Source organism: Colius striatus, chromosome 2, assembly GCF_028858725.1.
Source record: "Colius striatus isolate bColStr4 chromosome 2, bColStr4.1.hap1, whole genome shotgun sequence".
Classification (NCBI taxonomy): domain Eukaryota; kingdom Metazoa; phylum Chordata; class Aves; order Coliiformes; family Coliidae; genus Colius; species Colius striatus.
The window spans coordinates 109626103-109642389 of record NC_084760.1 but is presented as its reverse complement, the minus strand read 5'-3'; positions in this window follow the sequence as shown (position 1 = coordinate 109642389).

Here is a 16287-nt window from a genome sequence, read left to right as displayed (position 1 = left end):
CAAAATTAAGGAAAGTGCTTCTCCATGTGCACTGGTTCTGCTGCTTTGAGCTAAGAATCACAATGTTGAGAAACACTTTCCCCCATAGAAGGTGTCCAGCCTGAGAAAGGGTTGGAAACACAGAGATAGGGTCCAGGTGAGAGCTCTGATTCTCCCTGGCAGCCCTCACAGTGTCTGTGGTAGGGTGTGCAGTGTCTCACTGCAGCCCACTCATCACTTAGCCCCCATCTGCATTAATCCTCCTGCCTTAGCTGACACTGACCTCCCATCTTCACTTCTCAGCCCTGACCAGCACAAGGGCTTTGTTCATCCCCCTTTCCTGTCTGCCAAGGTGTTGAGAGTGATTGTGATCAGGGATCATTTATGTTTGTCTCCCTGACTCCCATTCTCAGTTGTTTGACTTTGACATTGAAGTCAAGCCAATCCTGGAAATGTTGATTGGGAAAACAGTGGAGCAAGCTTTGCTGGAAGTCATGGAGGAAGAAGAGCTGGCCCAGTTGTGGGCACGTCAGCAGGCCTATGCAGAGCTGTGTAACGCCGAGCTGGCTGAAGTGCAGCGCCTGGAAGAGCAGGACAGGAGATACAGGGAGGAGAAGGTAGGACTTCCTAAGAGCAAAACAGACCTGTCTGAATGCTCATCAAAAGAGAGAAAACCATTTCCAGTACTGAAAGACAAGCTGTGAAATAATTGGGACATTGGCCCAGATCCATAAAGGTGGGGAACGTCAGTAAAAGAGGCTGGAGCTGAGACACCCAGCAACTCCTGTGGAATTTCTTCTGGCTCTTGCAAAGCAAGTGTTTTCTAGCAATGAAATGTAATGACTGCAATAAATGAAAACCATCCCAAGATCTTGTCACTCATCCTTTAATAAAAAGATACTTTTTCTTGTTTCCTTCCTGAAAAACTCTTCCAGATATTTAGGCAAAATGAATTCCATTGGTGATTGCAAAAGTGGAAGAAACTCTGGAGAGGAGGTTAACGTTGGAAAATCACTACTACATACACCCCTGTAATGGATTCTCAGATGAAATAATAGAGGTGTTGGTCATGCTACACTATCCCCTCTCTTCTGGTTTTGTACTGTTTGAGAGATGTTAGGAGATTAAATACATTTGGCAGGAGCAGAATGGTTAAAGAACACCAATTCTTCTCTGTGCTATAAAACTTTTTATTTCTGGTGTGTGACACAGCCACCATTGCTGTGCTGTTCTCTGTAGCATGCCTGGCTGTGCCAATGAGAACAGAAAAGCCCATCCTGTCTACAGACACATGTATACCATGAAAGTCTCTCATTTATGTAATATGTTCATCATACCCGGAAGGAGAAGAGCAGGATAATCATAGATCATGATTGACTGAGAAGTCAGGCAACCAACAGCTGTCATCAAAGCAAAGGGTTACCTCCTCAGTAGTCAGTAATCATGTCCTTGCTTTTGAAAAAGATTCAAATATCATCCATCTTTCAGGCTAGTTCAAGCTAAATATTCAGGTTCTTTTATTAGTCAGTCTTCAGAGGATGCAGCTGAAACACCTGAACAATCTAAACTCTGTCTTGTGTAGAGACACCAAATTGTGATGAATATGTGTCCACCGTGGTGGTCCCAGATCAAACCACTTTTTATATTTGCATTACATCTTCATTCCTGTAGTTTTCCTCCTGCTGTGATTCTGGCTTTGAATTATAATTGCGTGTGTTTCCTTTGGGTTTAGTTTCAGTTTAACGAGGACCCTGAATTTCATTTGTTAAGGTATAATTTGGATCATTACAGCTCGTCTGTTAGGAATTGTATCCTATGATTATATGTGCCTGTGTGTACACTTAAGGATCCCTTTTCCATGCAGCTCTTTAGAGAGGAGGGAATGTTCACTCCTTTTAAGAAGTGTTGTATGTGCCTATTGAATAAACATCCCAAGAAGAACATTGACAATGAGAAATTCTGTAATATTCCCATTAAAAGTATTTTCTTATAACGTTCACAACCAGATACACCATAGCAGGGATTCACAGAGATGCTGGATTATGCTAACAAACACCACCAGTCTTTCCCCATTTGGGTTTTTTGCATTTGCGGCCTCAGCTGTTCACCGCCTAGCCCAGGCTGGAGGGGAGCTCAGGACATCTCAGTCCAACCTCCTGTCATGTACTGCTAGGGAGGGCCTGGCTCTGTCATCCTGCTGACCAATCCCCTCCCTTCTTCAGGTACAGTGGGGCTATTGTCAGGTTCTGCTAAAGACATCAGAGCCCCAAGCTGAACCAGACCTGGTCCCCCAGCATCTTGTCACAGGATGCCTTACAAAGCAGGTGTGGATGTAGGTGTTCATCAGCTGCTTTACAGGCACATCAAATACTTTTTGTGGCTTCCTCGGTTCCAGTGTTTCTGACCACCAAAGAAATACCATGTTGTGTACAGGCAGCCTCCTGGTTAGTCCTTGCTCCTGGCATGGAGCACTGTCATCATATGGTTTCATCCGAAAGAAATACATCCTGGGAAATACAGCTTTGTGAAACACTTCAATTGGGATTAGCCACTTAAACTCCTACATAGTGTTCAAAAAGATTGTAACTGAATTTACTGTCAATTGCCACCAGATGTCACTGATGACACTATAGCAAAGCTCATTTACCTGTGGTTAAAGTCTTCCTTCAAAGGCTGGTTTGCACACCCACCTATTGTCCACAATTTCCAGCATGGCCATGGGTTGTTGACATTGCAGGCATTAATTTAGCATGTATCATGAAAAGATTATTGAGTGTAAAGCTCTTCTTAGCATTGTTCCTGCTTAGTATGCATTTTGGGTTGTGTAATATTTTCACCAGAATCTCCCTAGGCTGGGTGGAGATAGGCTTAGGGACTTGACTTCCCTAAACCTCCAGCTCTGGGAGTAACTAGGAGACCAGTATCAGGCTTACTGATGCAACCAGGTGAGGTACTAAAAAACACATTTTCCATAGCTTTGGGTCAAAATAAAAAACCTGCAAACTGTATTGGTAATAAAATTCTACCTTCTGACTTGCACCAAAATGGTTGCAGCAGGGTACAAGATTAGGCTCACCCTATAGAGACTGCAATGAGGCTTGATGTGGCTGATACAGAGGGCACACCAGTAATCACCCTCATCCTCTTGCCCAGGGCAGGTGGATTGGACAGACCGAGTTAGGACAGGCCCGGGAGCCAGCAGGGTGCTGGGAAATGACTAACAGGAAAGCTATTGTCACACTTGCCTCTTCTGCCCTGACAGAACCTCATATAGGCATCTCAGCAGGCAATGGAAAGAAGACTGCTGTTCCTGAAGCTCTGAGTTCAGAGCACTGCCATGTATGCTAACCCAGCAGTCCAGATCCAGTCTGAGAGTGGGATGTCAGGAATGATACCGGAAGAGACAAAGACTTGTTCCACATTTCATACCCTCAAAAGGGACACCCAGACTTTTCCCCAGACCACTTGTCCATGTGGCTTCAAAGGCAGACCCTGCATTGCCTCCATCCTGGGCTACGACACCCCAGTGACCGTCAGGGCAGCTACTGATTACATGGAAAAGCTCCTTTGGTTGGTGTCAGGTAGTTACCTCTCTCTGTATGTGGTTGAAAATCAGAAGTAATGAGATGTAACCACCTACAAATCCCCTCAGTGGTTTGAGGATTAGCAGATTTGAATATGTTAAACTGAATGTCTGTAGTTAGATGGTTTGAGGTCAAAATTAGGCTAGCAGACCACAGACACTTCCTAAAGACAGAACATTCCTCTCTAAACTGTGGGGTTTAAGTCACAGCAATTCAACACACTTTGCTATATTTTCCCTGTATCATTTATTCCTAAATGTATCTAAATATATGTCAACTGTCTGAAATCAAAATTATCCATGCTCACATCTGCCTGTTAGTATTTAGAACAATTGCCCAATTTCTTTTGATGAACACACAAGACGGGAGTCAAAGGCTGGCAGTGAAAATTTGGTTTAGGTATTAGAGTCAACGGGACCAAGATTTCACACCACTTTTGTTTCTACGAGGATGAAAGCTCCTGTCACAACTCTGTATAAATCAGTCTTATTATGGCATACTTTATCTGGATTAAAATAAAAGAGGAGGACTGTAAGGTGTGGCTCATGAGAACTGTGAATGTTTTAGCTTCTTTAGTGGACTGTTAAGTATCAGGTTTGGGGATTACTCATTACTGGACGTCTTGTCATACCTTTACAAGAGAATTAGCATCACAGAGAGAATTGCTGTGGATATTTGTGAAAAGATTCAAGGAACTGAATCCTGATTTGAACATTTGTTTTGGAAATTGGCCAAAGGGAAAGTGGTCAACTGGAAGATCTTCCTTTCTGCCATTTCTGCTTTGTGCTTTATTAGCTGGAAAAATTCGTTAGCGAGTGTTGTATTTAAATTGTCTGTGACATTATTTTTGTTCTTAAATTGCTGTTGGAAAAAAATTAAAGAATTCTATACATTTCAATAATTCAGGAATATTGGCTGTTGAAACACCAAGAACATATTTAAGAGAAACTCCAAAATCACATCTGATTTTCACATAAAAGTGCTACTTAGAAAGTCCCTATCCTCACTTACCTGAAGTGATGTAAACAACGCACAACTACAGAAATTAAGGCTCCTGACATCATAACAAGATGGTTTTTTTAAAAGTACATTGGGAAGAATTTGTTTAAGCTGTAAAATTGTCAAGAGACTACAAGTTCAGCCTAAGCAGTTTTAGGTACCATTGCTTGGGATTTCACCATCTGTTTTAACTTGGGTAGAGGGTGCTTATGAAAAGTTGTGTGAAATCTTACGTTGTTTTTTCTGTAGCATCATTCATACAAGAGTGCCGTTTTTACTTCATTAGATTTTGCAAATGCAAGTCTGTAAATCATGTCTATAAAGTCTGCACTTAAGAAAACAAACGTGGTATGAAAATAATATCACACTGTAAAAAATGATCTTAAAATAAATTTGCAGAATGTGTTAGAATAGGGGAACCAATTCCTTTAGCCCCAAAGCATCGTGCAATCTGTGTTCTTTTGTCAACAGCTAATGCTTGTATTTGGGGAAAAAAAACCCTCATAAACCCATTTCAATACCTCCTAAATACAATATTTGCTTAATGATAACAGTAGTATGAGCACCAGGAATGCATATTTGCCTAAAAATATTTCTTCACATGGATAAGGTGTACCCAAGCTTAAAAGAAAAATATTACAATGGCCATCCCCAGGCCACCTTTTGCAAGTGACTCTTTGCTGGTGGAAGGACGTTACTGTGCTCTGCAGGCAGCCCAGCAGTCACGTTCCTTTGGCTGAATGGGAATTATTGAAGTTTACTCTTAAAGATAGCAACAGAAACACAATTTACTTAGGAGCCCGTCTTGCTCCTACACCAATAAAAAATGCATTGCACTGACCCAGAGAGGGCATTTTGCTAGCAGACAGATCAGTGGCTGGGCAGGTTCTGCTGCATTTCCTTTCATTTGCACTAAAACATTTGTACAAAACAGTGTGAGAAACATCCAGCCAGGACACACTGACATATGGGAAGGGAGTTGGTTTGTAATGAGAAGTAGAAGAGTTGGGTACCTGACGGTCTCTGCTGTGTAGTAGTGGCAAGTGAATGTCTTGAGGCTAGAGAAGTGAAGTTACTCCAGCGTGGTCAACCTTCATGCTCCTGTAAGCTGAGTGACAAAATCTTCCGATAGCCAAGGGTTAGGGAAGATGTGAGAGTCCCAGCATGGGCTCGTCCACTCCTCATGGGCTGGGCAGCCACCTCTGCCAATATCTTTAAAGAGCTGATGCCCAAAGTTGCCTGCTAGCATCTGTGCCTGCACAAGTCACTGCTTGTCACGTGAGACTGCTCCAACCTGCAAACCACGGTTACCCTGCTCAAGGACCTGCTACTCACCACCCCTGATCTGTACTCAGTAACTCAGTCCTCAGCAGGTGCCCGCTCAGCCTCTCGCAAGGCTCTCCCACACCTCCTCGGAGATACCCTGCCCTCTCTGCCAAGGGCAACACCAGAAAACACCTCTGGTGTGCATAGACCCACTGCCAACACCAGGCTTCACGGGAGACAGCACAGCAGGCAGCTTGGGAGCAGAGGTGAGGGCTGGCACTATGCAGCCCCCTCACACTTGTCCTGCTGTGCTGAGTCTTGCCCTTGATTCCACTCTCCCTTCAGTGTCAGCAGGCTGGAAAGGTCTGGTCCCCTGCTCCTAGACAATAAATACAAGCCCTTGCAGATGGGAGTGTGGAATTTGTCACTTTAGGCAAGTATTGCTGGTATTTTAATCACTTCCTCAAATGGCCCATCTGGCTAATTCTACCAGCAAATAAGGACGGACTGGAGCTCCACAGTTTCTTACATAGGATGTTTATATGAGCCTCAAACCTTTTGGCTTGTGGCCATCTTCAGAAATACAGAGTATGAATATTTATTTAGATAATTATCAAGGAAATACAGGCACAGGCCAGTGCTCAGCTTTGATAATGTGGTGCCATACAAACACACAGCACCCCTCTCAATCAAAGTAACAGGCAAGAAAGAACAAGACATGTACAGAGCAGGAAACAACATTTATGTATCACAAAATTTATTGCAATAATTACTGTTTATGATTCATTAAAGGCTATGAAAAGAGCCACACTGGATGAAATGATAGTTAAATACAAAGATGACCATGATAGGTCAGAACAGCAGCATTTCTAGTCCAGTCCAGGACTCAGTTTCCTAAAGCAGCCAACAGGAATTGTCTGAAGACAGCATGAGGACACGGGAGGCTGCTCCCCAAAATGCTTCCGCAGGATGCAGATTTGCACCTCAAAGAGTGCCTGAACCAGAGGTGTTTGTGTTATGGATTTTTCTTCCATGATCGTGCCTAATTGCTTTTTGAACTTCTGACATCCCTAACATTCTGTAACAAGTTCCAAGACTTAATCATTTGGACTGAAGAGGTACTTACTTTTGAATCTGCCATCTTATAATTTCACTTGATGATTCTTCTTCCCTCCAGCTGCTATGTCAACCATTTCAGTAAACACTTCTTGAATCCAGTGGCAACCTTTTAAAAAATGGAGAGTAAATGTAATATTTAGAGAAGTCAGCTGGATCAAATTATAGATATAAAATAACATAAAACACACTGCATATCTTCCCAAACAGGAAGTGCAATTAGTAAGGTGAAAACACAGTGCAGACCAAGAACAGGGGTGCTATGGGCATTTCCAGGAAACCAACATAGAAAGTAAGAACACATCTTCTGAATGACCCATCGCACTTCCAGCACTTGAAATCTAGAGTATAGTAAGGAACTTGGCATATTGTTAACATTTTCATCATCACATAGTAAAAGTAAAAACCTTCAAATGGAATATTATTTGCTTCCTGAGTCATGTTTAATACAGTTCCTCCTCTACTCACTTCCATATGACGCACCCTCATCTTTCCCAGAAGGAAAGAGGGTAAAAAGAAAACCTCATGTTTCTCCACTGGTGGATATGGGTTTACATGTTCATGGGGCATGTCTGTATAGGATCTGGAGGCCTGAGCAGTAAGCCCCAGTAAGGCTTTACCCAGAAAGGGCCTGGTAACACCTCTGAAGCCATTTTCAGTTGCAGCATGGCTCAGGCTAAAGGAGGAGGGCTGGAAGCATACAGGCCAATGCAGTAAAAGCTTTACCACTCCACTAACAGCCAGTCCCTGCTCTTAAACAAAATGCCGTTCTAAAAGAACGCACAAGGCTTTACTGCCTGGAACAGCGTTGTGTCCATGATGGCATGTCCCCAGCTGCCCTGTCACTTCAGAGACAGAAGAATGGCACACTTTGGACCAAGAGATGAACTCAAACCAGCAGGAAGAGTCGCTGCGCCCTTCGGGGGTGATGATGTGACAAGGACAGTCCCCGAGGACGTCACGTTCAGTCCTGAGGCTCCTCCCGAGGGAAGGGGACGCATCCCCGTCCACAATCCGTCTCCTCGGGGTGCGGACCGGCGCCCCAAGGCTGCGCGAAGCCGTGACGGGGAGCACGGGAGGGGGCGGCGAGGAGCCACGGCGGCGGCTGCCGAAACGCTGACTGTGCCAGGCCGCCGCCACACCTGCGCCAGCCGCCGCCGGAGGGCCGCTATTTATAGTGCGCTATTTTAGTCGCGCTCGCTCATTGGCCGTCGTCCGTGTGACGACGGGCGGCTCTCCCCGGGCAAAGTCCCGCCGCTCCCCCCTTCCCTTCCCCTGGGTGTCACGGCTGGCGGCCCGGGCGTGGTGCCGCGAGAGCGGCCCCTGAGGGACAAGAGTTCTCTGTCAGCATGGTGGGGGAGGGGGAGCCTGGGCAGTCTGGGGTCACCGCGCCAAGGCTGCCTCTGGAGCAGCTGCCGGGGGTGGAGGTCGCTCCGTCATAACCTCACCTTCCTCCTCTGCTGGAGGTGAGGGAGACACATGTAGTTCCTGGCCAAGGTCCTGGGCCCCTGCCGTGCCCTACAGCTAGCTCACCGCTCAAAATGGCGACGGGGCTGAGGAGAGACGCTCGCGAAGAGGGCTGTTGACAGCATCTGGGCTTGCAGGGCAGGCTGGAGAGGGTAAAGTGTCTAAGAGTGGAGTTGTTGGGGTCTCTGGATAGTGGGGTCAGAGGTGCATTTCAGGTGTCTCGTCCTTAGCCTTCCCTCCAGAGAGGAGGAGCATCTTATGATGCTCTTGTTGCTTGTCTGTCCAAGCCTTTGCACGGGCAGTTGGGCTCAGGCATGAACCTGGGGGAAGCAGGAGAGGGAGGGACCAATTGAGGCAGCAATAGCAGCTTTTGGTGTTGGTCTGGCTGTGAAAGCATGCTGTGGTACCTCTTGACGCTGTTGAAATCAACTCAGTAGAAACAGCTGGGTTATGCCCATCTCTGGATGTGCAAACGACCTTAATTCAGTTCTGCTGATTTTATTGTCTTAGATAGGAGCATCATCACGTCCCCACTACTCCATGATGGGATAACATAGGTTTTAATGGATCGGGACATCCCAATGGGCACACAGCACAAGTGCTTTGTGAAGGTTTAATGAATAAGCTAAACATGTTGCCAGTGTTCAATGCCACTCAAAAATAGCCTCAAGAACACCTGGCCCATAAAAAAACCACGTGTGACTTTCATGCTCTGTTTATAGAAGCAGCTAGTGATGGTGGTTGGGATGTGAGCTTTTAACAGCTGCAGTCCCTCATGCCTCCAGTAGGCCTGCTGGCACATTGGTGTGCACCTGTGGTTAAGGTCAGAAAACTCTAATGGTAACATGAAAAAACGAGTTGCCTTTTTTTGTGGTCAAGTAGTGTCAAGAGCCAATTGCCCAGTATTATAATAACAGATGTGGAAGTTTCTCCAGTTCACCAAACTATTAAACTAAGATAACACTTTCAGAAAGGTGCAAGTATTTGCGTGGCAGAGGTAGCATGAGACTGAACAAGCAGTGCTAATTGCCTCCATCAAGTCTAGCAGGAATCATCATCCTTGGAGTTCTTGGATATAGCTCTCAGGAGAATGCAAAAGTCAAGCCACGTGAAGATGGGTGTCATGGGAAATCCTCAGTTTTCTACAGCCAGTGCATATTCTGGCAGCCAGATGGTTTGGAAATATAACAACATATTGATGTGGTCCTGAAATACTCAGTTGTGTAAGCCCTTCATCTCCCACAAGAATTTGTCTGCACAGGCACAATCTGTGTTAATCTGGAGTTTGAGCCAAAAGATTCCTGGACAGTTCCTGCCTGGTGGTAGGCCTATCACATGGTAAGCAAACAGACAAGGAAGGAGGATTTTTTAGTGCTGTCTGCTAATAGCTGTAGCAAAAAATTACTCAGTTGGACCTTGATCAGTTTAGTTCACACAATTTCCTGATTTAGACCGTATTTTTGGCAAACGGTGCAATACGTAAACTTTGAAGAAGCTCTTTCTGTTTGTCCAACTTCTGTTGTAGAATTTCAGAACCTACTTATGGCTTAAAAATGTTATTAAAATTATAAACTAAGTTTAAATGATGGATTATGCTACTGGTCACCTGATAATGCTTTGTAATTTCAAAAGAGCAATCCCAGCTACACGTTTTTATATGTATTTTTAGAGATGTATTGTGCTTTATGTGTATTTACATATGAAGCACTCTTGAAAGAAAGACAGTGAAGCACATTCCTCCCAGCATCTGCTGTACATTAATTCATTAAAAGAAAATATTATTTTTCCAGGAGGCACTTCATTCAGGAATTACCATATCCTATACTATAGGAGTACCCAGGCTGTCACATCTATACCACTATCAAGCCATATAAAGCAGCCTGTGGGAAAGTTTTATACGTTTCACTGAGTGAGGCACTTCCATCGCTGTTTTATCATCATATCTAGAAAATGAAATTGTAGAATCTCTCGCCTCTCACATTCAGAGCTTGATGAAAAGTCCAGTGAAGCTTATGAGAGTCTTCTCAAGAATTTCAGGATATTGAGGACATCCTCTCAGTGCATAAAGATTAATGGAAGTTTCTATAAAGCCTCCTGCTAAACTCTCTTCACTGGGGAGAAAGTGAGCAGAAAGTAAAGTGTACAGTTTTAGTATAGCTCTGTTCATATTTGGTTGGTTCTGTGCATGCCCTGTCTTGAGTTGCATTATCCAAACAAAAATAAAACTAAATTACAGTTTGAGAATAGTCCTAAAGGGAGGCGACGATGATTGGAAAGTCAAAGTTCACTGACATTGAAGTTCCTGAGTTGGCAAGATAATTTCAGTACAATTCCTCAGGAGGCTGTTTTGGAAAGATCCACATTTCCCAGATGCTTCCATTAACTAAAGTTTGAGAAGAAATCCAGGATCGTATTGTCAATTTATAAATCCATCTGTCAACTAAGATCTCATACAAGCTTTTATTTGGATGTAAAGATTTTATTGCCTTTGAGGTAACCGTAACAACTGCTTGCTAAGCTGAGCTCTTCTGCTAATATTTGGAGAATAAATTGTGGCTGCTGGGCTTATCCCTTGTCACCGAAGCAAACCAACAAATTCTCCAAGCTTTCACTGACTTCACTGGGAATTAAATCACAACCTGTGCCAAAACTAAAATGCAAGTAATTCCCCAACATTAAGATAGTGAAACTGCATTGTTAGTGGAGATGTTGATTTATGTGAGTTTTATCACTTGAATGTCCTGAGATGAGCAGTTTTGCCACCACCAAAAATCAAAGGCATCCTGTTGGTGAAATTACTCACTGTAGGGAGAAAAAAAGACCTATGTGAGTAGCATTTATAAAATGCATAGATACCGTTTTGACCTTGCTGACCAGTGCACAGAGTTTTCTGAGACTCCAGGATGACAAAGAGTGAACCATAACCATTAAGGAATAGCATGTAATTGAAGGGAGTTCAGGAATGATGTTATAGTCATGAAAGGCACTAATTTTAGGTTACAATTGTTAACACAGTCATGATCGATTGCATAAAAATCAGATTCTACCTGCCTCATTAATAAACAATTTGTAATGCACGGGGAAGGAACAGCCTGAGCAGTAGTGTCTGCCTTTGCAGTGAATGGAGTTAAATCCAGTTCGCAGCTGGTCACCATTGCTGTTCCCCAGGACTCGATGTTGGAGCCTGTTTTGTTTAACACCTTTATCAGTGATCTGGATGAGGGGATTGAGTGCACCTCCAGTAAATTCACAGATGACACCAAGCTGGGCAGCTGTGAAGACCTGCTGGAGGACCGGAAGGCCTTTCAGAGGGCCCTGGACAGCTTGGATAGATGTGCTGAGGCCAATTGCATGAGATTCAACAAGGCACTTGGGCCACAACAACCCCATGCAACGCTACAGGCTTGGGGAAGAGTGGCCTGAGAGCTCTCTTGCATAAAAGGACCTGGGGGTGTTAATCGACAGGCAGCTGAACATGAGCCAGCAGTGTGCCCAGGTGGCCAAGGAGGCCAATGGCATCCTGGCCTGTATCAAAAATTGTGTGACCAACAGGACCAAGGAGGTGATTGTTCCCCTGCACTCAGTGCTGCTGAGGCTGCACCTTGAATTCTGTGTTCAGTTCTGGGCCTCTCCCTACTAGAGAGACATTGAGGTGCTGGAGCGTGTCCAGAGACAGGCAACAAAGCTGGTGAAGGGTCTGGTGAACAAGTCTGATGAGGAGCGGCTGAGGGAGCTGGGGGATGTTTATCCTAGAGAAGAGGCTGAGAGTAGACATGATCACTCTCTACAACTGCCTGAAGGGGAATTATAGTGAGGTGGAGGTTGATCTCTCCAGTAACAAATGATAGAACATGGATTTAAGTTGCGCCAGGGGAAGTTTAAATTGGAAGAAGGGGAAGAACTTTTTCAACAAAAGGGTTATGAAGCATTGGCACAGGCTGCCCAAGGAGGTGGTGGAGTCACCATCCCTAGAGATTCAAAGGACATGTAGATAAAGCACTGTGGGATATGGTTTAGTTTAGAGATGGGCTTGGCAGAATGAGATGAGTGGTTGGATTCAATGATCTTAAAGGTCTTTTTCAACCATAATGATTCTGTGATTCTATGAATTTGCCACGTGCAAAATATTTCTTACCAGGCTGACTAAATTCTTGTCATCATTATGAGAGGCTGAAAATCTGTTTGCAAAGCCAGTCTTGTTGTAAATGTTGCTGCAGAAGAAAATAATTGCACCTTTTATTATGAAAACGTGAGCTTCAAAGTTCAGGGAAACTGCACAATTTTGCAAAAGGGAACACAGAGGTCATTTTGTGTGCATGCTCATTAAGGAAAGGAATTGCACCAGAATGTGGGAGGGTAAAGAGGAAAAATTCAAAGCTCCCATGTCTGCAAGAAAACATGACAGTATGTGTGCCACGGTGACTGATGATGTACAGACACCATGCTGAAATGATTCTAAAAATGTTAAGGATGAAAATTAGTTTTACTAAAGATCATAGTCACTAAAAGTTGTCCATCAGCTCTCCCCAGACTTATTAGTCAACTGCTGTCCTTGAGCATGAACAAGAATGCTTGCTGGACCTATGCTTTATTCAGGCTCCAGTTCAGCAAGGCACATACAGGCATGGGGTTAAACAAGCATTGTAATTTCACTCAGTTCTGGAGGGTGCCAGTTTCAAGGATGAACTGAAGTCAATAGCCTCACAACGAGATACACACCTTGCCAAAGAGTCCCAACAGACCCTTCAGATGTGTGCTTAAAGGCAAGGAAATGCTGCAAATCTAAAGAGGGTCTTGCAGATCCCAGTCTCTGTCCGAGTCAATTCCATTTGGTGTTTATCACTGAAACCACATTCCAAGACACAGTGTTAGGGCTGTGGAGAAAGAAACAGTTGAATAATGACATTTGAAACCTCAGCTGTGATTTGGGGAGCAAGAATAGAGGAAAATCGGCTTCTTACACAAAGGCAGACATAACAGGACAATACAGGGGTCATAGAATAATGTGTTGATAAACATTTGTAATTTTGGAAGAATATTTTAAGGCACTAATAAGAAATCACTCTGATGCTGGGAAGTAATGATGGTCCTTTGGACTTCCTTTCTTACCCTTTTGGTTTGAGATGCCCATCCTGGGTCTGATCCTGACTGACTGAAACCATGAGAGTTTTAGAGTAAGGCCAGGGCCTCCTCTTATGCTATATTCAAGACGCACAAAGTAGAAGTCCTATGGAAATAATAGAAATGTTGAATTTTAAAGAGAATGTTGGACTCTTTTTTCAGTCCCTCATTTTTTTCATAGACAATATTGATTTGTTTTGACAGTCATAGACTGGTAGCAGTGCAGGCAGGGCCTGGACCAAAAGCGCTTGGTTTTCTCCAAAGTGGTGTGCTTGCTCACCTCAACATGCCACTACTTCCATAGAAGTGCAGTACTAATGCAACTCAAGTGTTTACACAGCACTTGTAAAGCTGGCTGTAAATTACTTCCTTTATGGATAGACCTGTGGGTACATTCTGTTCACTACTGTTATTAACTGAATATTAATAATTAATGAAAAAAAAGACATGAAGAATAGTAAAACCAACTTGTTAACACTGTTAGGATAATATCACTTCTCCTGGCTGCTCTCGCAGGCTCTTTCGGTCCTGCGTGTACTGCCCTGTACACGTGCTTCAGTGAAGGTCCTTGTGCATCTCACAGCAGCCCAGAACACCTGAAGCCTGCTCACTTTGTTTTTAGGCAGGTTTTTTATTAATGATATTACACAGAACAAAACTCTTAATCTCATGAGGCCCACCCTTTGTTGTAGGGCCTGGTTGGGCAATTCCATTTGATTCTCACCTGATAAACCATCTTTCTTGTTGCTGGCTGTCCTTTGAGGAAAGAATGTTTCATGCAAATTTATGGATGAACCACACCTTACTTCCTTACAGTGATCAACAGGGATTGCTCTCCCTCCTCACCTTGGGCAACAGCCTTTGGTGCAGCTGCCTCTCCAGCTCCCTGCTGGGGTGAGGAGGAGAAGAGAGAGTCATTAAGAGCTGAACCACAGAGTGGCTTGAGAGGCACCATTGATACACTGTGAAAGGAAACAGAGGCAGCACTGGGTAAACATGCATTGAAGAAACAGGTTTGGGTTGGAAGATGCAGAAGGAATTGCTGAGGAGAGCAGAGAAGCTTTTGAAGGGTCTAGGAAGCATCCCAAGGGTGGTGAGGAGCATAGACCCAGGCTGAAAATCTTGTGTAGATAATAATCCTAGAAGGAGATACTTCAGTAATTCAAGGAAAAGGTTTGTATTTACCCTCTTTCTCCTTGTGTGATGTGGGACAAATCTGACTGGTCTGTCTTACTTGAGTAGTGCCACCAAACACCATCCCACTAGTCTTACCAAAGGAATGAGAGGTGTCTGATGTAACTAATATGTGTCTGGAACATACATTGCAAAAAACCCACCACAGAAACCTGAGAATCATTACGTCTGAGATCAGATTAAAAGAAATCTGTCATTTTAAATATTTGTTCCCCTGTTTCGTTCCAGGACAAACACCACACATAGGCATTTAGCCTGAGTTGAAAACTAAGAGGACAACTGCTCTGACAGGACCACTTCAAGTTCAACTAATTACCTCAGATTTTTACAACTGCTGAACTGTTAATTTGTTCCATCCATGTAATCTTAAGTTTTCTAAAGAACATAGCACTCATCTCTTCTACCCATGTTTAACTAAGATTTCACAAGAAATCAGATAACAGCACCATGACTAGAAATCAGCAAAATCAGGCTGGTAAGCTCTGTTGCCAGACTGGCATGCACAAACTCTCAATCTAGTATTTGATAAAACCCATAAACAGCTGGATTGCTGTGACCCTGTCATCAGGTTGTCAGGATTCTGACCTCCCACAAGCGCAAAAGAATTTCTGACTTTGTCCCTGTACGCTACGTGCATGTCTTTGGATAATACTTAAACCATGACCATAGTTCAAGGTTATCATTTTGCATTAACAAGGTTTGGCTGAGAGTAATCTAAAGTAACCAATTAAGAATTACAATGGGAGCCTGTAGTAGTGAAGTCATGGAATTTTCTCCATTAAACTTCTAAGTTACAGGCCTGGTCCCACCGTCTTGACTGAATGGCTTTGACATTGGGGCAGGATTGCAAGCTTGAGTCCTGTGGGAAGGGGTTCACTTACAAGCATCACTGGTTTGCATTGAAACCGCTTGCAGCTTTCATTATCTTCTCTACAAGTGGGGTTTCACTGCAGCTGAGTTTGCTAGGAATGGGTTTCAGAGAACTAATTACTGAGTCTAAAAATGATGCAATTACCTTTTTCCTAATGTTCTGAGATTGCTTATAGGATGTGAGTTAAAGTATATTTGGGTACTAAATGCATAGCATTGCATTTCTTCTCAAGGGAGGAAAAAACAGGTTATCAGAAGAATAGGAAAATAATCTAAATTCACATTTCAGTTCTTCTCAATGCAAGTTTTGCTGTTGCTTTTCTTAAAGATAATCATTACAGAAAAAATTTATTTAACCACATGTAGGTACTGCAATTGTGTTTCCCATGGATTAAAGATTTAAACCAAAATATTATACCTGAAGAGATAATTTTGATTATCTGCCTTGTCTAACATGAAACTCCGGTTGTCAGTCAGGAATTTCAGTAACTTTTGTTTAGGCCTTTGTTTGAGTTAGATTGTCCTGCTGAAATTTAACACCTGCAAAAGCAAACAAAACTTTTCCTTACTTCTTATTTAAGCCAGTATTTACTCACCATTTCTGTGTGGTGGCATTTGAAACACAATACTTAATTGCTGCTTGAAACAGAAAAAGACATCGTTTCAAATAGTACACATTGGCAACTGTGGG